We start from the raw sequence: 6,000 nt of genomic DNA, 5'->3' as shown, positions 1-6,000 counted from the left end.
GAATCACACAGCACAACCTCAAGCCATCAAATGTATGGTGCACATGATTATACATAGTGAAATCCTCCATCAGTAGCTCCATTTAAATGTTTTCGGTCATGCTCTGTAAACAGTCTCTCCTCATGTGGCTCCGGCTAATGAAAGAGCATGTGCTGAAGAACATCTGCGTTTATTCACCAAACAAAAAAACACTATTTACTCTGGTGTGTATGATTTATAACGAAACCACAAGCAAGCGAACATATTTAATCGTTCCATTTACCTTTTTAATAACGCACATCTGCCTGACTACTGACTATCCTTGAGGACTTTATTTTAACTGTGCCATGTGTTTTTAGGTTACAGGTGTGTATACACAGTGACAAACTTTAATGAAAGAGTTTAGTTTTTTCCTGCTTTACAGTTTGTGTGTCATAGTTTTAATTATCCAGTCATGCTTTCTAAAAGATATGTTATGTTAAAATGCATCTTCTGTCTGCTACCCTGAGATAGGGACTGGCATGTACCCTTTCGGTATGGCAACTGTTAAAGAACTCTGATCCGAGTCTGACGCTCGCCGGATGAGGAAATTGCACTTCTTTTATCGCAATGTTCAAACCGTCTCTTTATCCAAAGTAATCTTCGTTGAAAGATTGAAAAGACAAGATTTGAAAGGAAATAAGAAATATTTCCAGGTCATTGTGGTGAATAACGTTGAAGGTTTCTTCAATCTAAAGGGATTATATAATGTGAAAGGCAGTAAAACACAACTTCGGCCTTTATTTTGACTTTCAGCCACAGCGACATCTGATGGCTTTCCAGGCCACCACTTGTTTATTAATTATAACACAATGGAAAGTCTTCACCTGTCATTAGTTTGACACATCAAACTTTCCTCATTCATCTTCACTAAAGCCCTGCGTGTGAGGTAGAAATACTCCATGCTTGGATCTCCAGGCCATTACAAGGCACTATCCATGGACGGTTCATCTCCTGACGGGTTTTTAAAGAGGTGGAGGAAACCAGAATGCCCAGAGAAACTCCACACAAACAGTAACCAAAGCTTAGATTTGAACCAGGGACCCTGCTGAACTTAACTGTGCTGCCCCAAAATGAATACAGTGTACTGTATGAAATATTCCAAACTTCAAAAACCCAGGAACACACTGAGGAGCAGAATATAATTGTTTTCTGTTAATGGATTTCTAATGTAAACAGAAACGTAAAACCCCCCCAATTATTTACAGAATTTATAGCAATTGTCAGCTCAACATGTTCGCCCTTCTCACTCGTCCTTGCTGGGTTCTTCACTGGGCTCTTCTTCGAAGGTTTGTTGAAAGCATCTTTCTGATTAGAAAACATTCAGATCGTTTAAGGAGTGCCTCAGAGAGCCATCAAAAGAACTACTTCAGGTTCTACACTGTATTTTTTTTTTCTTTTTGAAGAGCGTGTGCTTTTCTTACAGAAGCGTTATAAAGAACACTCGAGCAAGCCTTTTCCTCGTACTGTTTTAATTCTACTGTCTCACCCGTGATGCTGTACAGAGCAGGTTAATTGTCCTTAATAACCCTCTGTGACCCTTACGCTGTAACTCACTCTTCATGTGACAGTGGAGTAGTACTTTTTTAATCTGTGTTTAGTGGAGATCAGGGAGCGAGGGTAGGCAGACATCATCAGTAATTGTTTGAACTATAGTCAATAGTCCCGGCTGCTTTGACTAACTGCCTTACGGCACTAACGATTTTATCAGTGGGAATTCCTTCGGTATAGTAGGATCTGTGAGCTTCCCTTAAGCTTTTATATAGCGCTATTGGAAATATTTGTCAACTTCTATGATAGAGGATGATCCAGAATCGGAGTTAATACAGCATTTAAATGCCTTGTAAATGAGATATGCGTTTTGCTCATTTGCAAAAGATTGGATTAATGATAGGAAAGGATCTTTCCCACCCACTGTTTGATCTCCTTCCCTCGGGTTTTAAAGCTGATGTGGTAATACGTCGATTTAACATCCCGTCTATGTAGCTTAGCCAAATCAATAACTTTCTGAATCATAGAAGCCTACAGTACTTGTCCCCAGTCTCACAAGAAACATTGTCATGGAAATACCTTTTATTTCCAAGAACAAAGACCGGATTTCATTTGCATAATAACCTACATGGAATTTCATGGCATAATCGGTGTATTATATAGCCCCTGTATGACTGTCAGGTTTTAGGCGTAACACATCCCGTGTCGTAAATTTGTTTTGTAAATCACATCCTGTCACTTGCTGATTTTCTGTACATGCTTGAGCATGTGGCCAATTTTCCCCTCTTTGTCCTTCAATCTGTAGTTCTGTCTCAGGCCTGTGTTTTCGTCTGAACGTCAGGCATCAGATATGAGACACTGTCCATCACAAAGCTCCATCACTGCGTGTATAAGAAAGGGATTTGTGTAGGTATGAAACAGTGACAGATCTTCATCATCAAAAGCTTGAAAAAAGTAAAACAGCCCCCATGCTCATCATTCCCTCATCATGTCGGTGCAGGTCTCAGATGTGTGTGGATCAGGACCTGGTTCAAGGCTTACATAAGGCTACCATTGTACATCTCCTCAATCACCATAGACATAGTTATTTTTGTAACATAACATCATTTGTAATAACAGCAAAAATAGCTTTTCTATCACATTTGTGTGTGTGTGTGTTTACTTAATGAATTCCTTTTTAGCCCAGGGTTATATGTTATATAAATTACAGATAGCACTGCCATATACTGGTTTAAACAGAGCCTCAGGTTGCTAATAACAGCTGTGTGCATCAGACACAAGCATGAATAAGCACAATTATTACAGGAACATATGGTAGTGTTTACACTAGAGCATGCCTGGATAAACCACTCTCTCTTTGTGTCTGAGCAGAGGTCAGCCCAGTTTGTTTTGAAGCTTTTTCTCTCTCCATATTACATTAAAAGACGGTCCTGTCATGCTTTTGATTAGCTGTTGCCCCCTCATGACCCTTTTAAGCAGCTTGTGTAACAAGATTTGATTTTGACCCCAATTCAGGCTCTCTGATGTAGAGCTGAGGCTTGACATTTACATAGACACACACACACACACACTGTGCTCTAACACAGGTTGTCCCAAAAGTCACTAGGGACATTGTATGCCAGCACAACGTCTGCTGTGCCTTCTCGGTTTGTCTGCAGCACTTTCACTCATTTAGTTAATAAGTTTGTTGCGTGTGATGTGTCTGTCATGTTTTATTTTAAAGTCCTTCACGGGCCAAGCCTGAGAATGATTTCAGTACATTTTTCTTTTGTCAACGGCACTCCTTTGTCAACGACACTCAATCAGCCTTCTTTTGTCAAAGGCTGGGAAAATGTATATACATTCAATTCACTTTATTATTATTATTATTATTATTATTATCATTATCATTATTGTACGCTGCTTTTAATAGTTGAGCCCTATTCTATTAGACCATCTTGGTTAACGGTGGTCTAGTAGTAGAAACTAAAAATAAAAAAAGGGTGTTCTTGAAAAAGTTCCATCCAAACCTACACTAGTTTTTTAACTGAAGGTACCCTAAGCCACAGCTCACTTTTTTGCCCTAAGGAAGTAGCAATACTACAATCTGTAAGAAGCATCTTGTCCTGGACCTTGGATTTTTTATTTTTATTTATTTATTTTTTCTCTCGATTTTTACTTGTTGCTTATCACATTTTTAAACAAACCCTTGACCATTTCACTTACTATCTAGATCCAGTATTTTCTCTGTCGTTCTAATAACAATAGAATTACAAAACAGTTGTTGTTTGTCGGCTGTTGCACTAGTTACAGTATTTCGGATGTCTTGTGCACTGTTATGATGCTCAGTCTGGGATATACTCTAGGCAGAAGCAGCATACTATTCCTGTAGACTATAGAGTGCGCTGTGGGATCTTCACCATCCATGTGATTGTAGTGTTAAGCAGGAATATGTTCAACGTATTTTGGGGAGAGAGAGGGAGAGGGACAGTTTGTCATAGTGCCTCAAGCAATAAGTGTGTCTCTCTGCTCACTATCTTACTGTTCACATGTCTGAGCACAGCCAGAGGTCAGTGCTTGAAGCCTGGACCTGTTACTGTATTATTTATAAACAGAAACACACGCTGATTACGATCTCTGTCTGAGTATGTGCTCCATGATCATCATCTTCTGCCCCTCTGGTTTCTAAAGGCAAAAAATAGGCCCATGTCTGGAAACTCTTTAGATGATAATCTAGCCCTCTTTATGTCCATTAGGAGGGACGCTTTATCACCCTATACTCGTCCTGAAACAACTTTAAGTCACATGCTGTTAGTGTGGCACGCTTCTCTGATGAAACATAATTATCACTCAAGCTCTTGATTCTCACTCAAAGCAATACGGACATATGCGTAGAAGCCACGCTGTGGTACAGATGTTTGCGAGCGACCACACGTCTGCATACTGATAATACCGTACTTTTGTAGTGTCATAGCCAAAATCCTCAACAACAATAACTGCTATTTAGTATAAACCTTTAATCATGGTAGTGAGTCACCTACTTATAGGTTGCTCATAAGCTCGTAAGTGCCTGTTTTAAACAGTTGCACTTTTTCACTACACAGTTATAGAAGGGAAATGATTTATCGTCACACTATCCGGTATCCCCCAGATGAAGATGGCTTCCCTTTTGAGTCTGGTTCCTCTGGTGCCACCTTCGAGATATAGAAATTTATATCTATATATGTCTAGTATGTAACTCTGCGGTATTCTACCTCAAGAGCACGGGCAGATCCAGGGTGAGACTGTGTGACCGCTTTTTGTTTTGGCCTTGTGGCTTAACATAGCAGTCATTCATTCATGTAACACTAAACTCTTTTTTTTCCCAAAACAAATAATGTTGCAGCTTTACAATTCACAGTCTACTTTCTGTTTGGGTTTTTCTTTTCGGTTTACACACACACACACACACACACACACAAAGATGCGACAGAAAGCAAACAGGGCTCAGGTGTGTCACTGTCATTACTTCTTTAGCGTCTCCCCAAACACCATTTTTCCCCAGTTCAGATCTATGCTAAACCACAGCCTCTCCTGCAGAAATGAATCATGATTGCTAATTAAATATACATTTTTTTGTGCAGTCCTACATGCTGTCTAGGGTAACAATGTCCATTCCAGCTTGAGAATGATCTGGCATGAATAACTCAGCTGTTTCTTTTCTTCAGACTCTTTGATATGGGCCTGTATGGCCCTGTAGACGAGTGTCGACAGTGTATACACACACACACACGCTAACGTGCGCAGGGCTTCTTCTTTCCTCCTGTTGGCAGTTAAACTGAAATACTGGATAATATAACATGTCATCTATTGAGCCAAGAGAACAATGGCAGCGCCGCGAGTTGCCTCATGGCAAATCTTTCCACTTTTCTGTCACAATAGCTAGAGACGCAAATGAATTCACTGAGTTTCCTGCCCCGGTCATGGCTGTTTTCCCTGCAACAATGTGCGTTTACAGATGGAAGAGCTCGGTAGCTTTCAGTAGCGTAAATCACAGTGCACAGCTAGCAAGTGCCAGATAAGGTTACAGTTCAGAGACCTAAGAAATTAAGAAACACTTCAGACATGAGTTTTTTAGCATTCATCTTTTGTTTTTATCTTGAATGTGTAATCACTCTTCGGCACTTCTGCTACTATATATGCATTTCTAGGATGCCTATAAGGCTCCAGGAGTCAACAGAGGTTTGCCAAACTTCTCTACAGACTTTAGTATTGCAGCCAGTTGTGCTTAGTTAGAGTTAGCTAGCTACCATCGTAAATATTTTGGCACTGATTATGTGCAACATAACGGCAATGCGATGCAGTGATCATTGTGGAGTGTACTAATAGCAGACGGCACTGACAGGAGTGTGTCTAAACAAAACGCAAAACAGACAGGCCATCTTGGAATTGCTCCAGGCCCAGGGTACTCATCTGCCCCCCTGCTCTGATAACCAGGCTTCTAGCAGTTTCTAGAAAGTCTGGTATGTTTTG

The sequence above is a fragment of the Hemibagrus wyckioides genome, linkage group LG27 (assembly GCF_019097595.1).
Source record: "Hemibagrus wyckioides isolate EC202008001 linkage group LG27, SWU_Hwy_1.0, whole genome shotgun sequence".
Classification (NCBI taxonomy): Eukaryota; Metazoa; Chordata; class Actinopteri; order Siluriformes; family Bagridae; genus Hemibagrus; species Hemibagrus wyckioides.
This window is presented reverse-complemented; position numbering follows the sequence as displayed.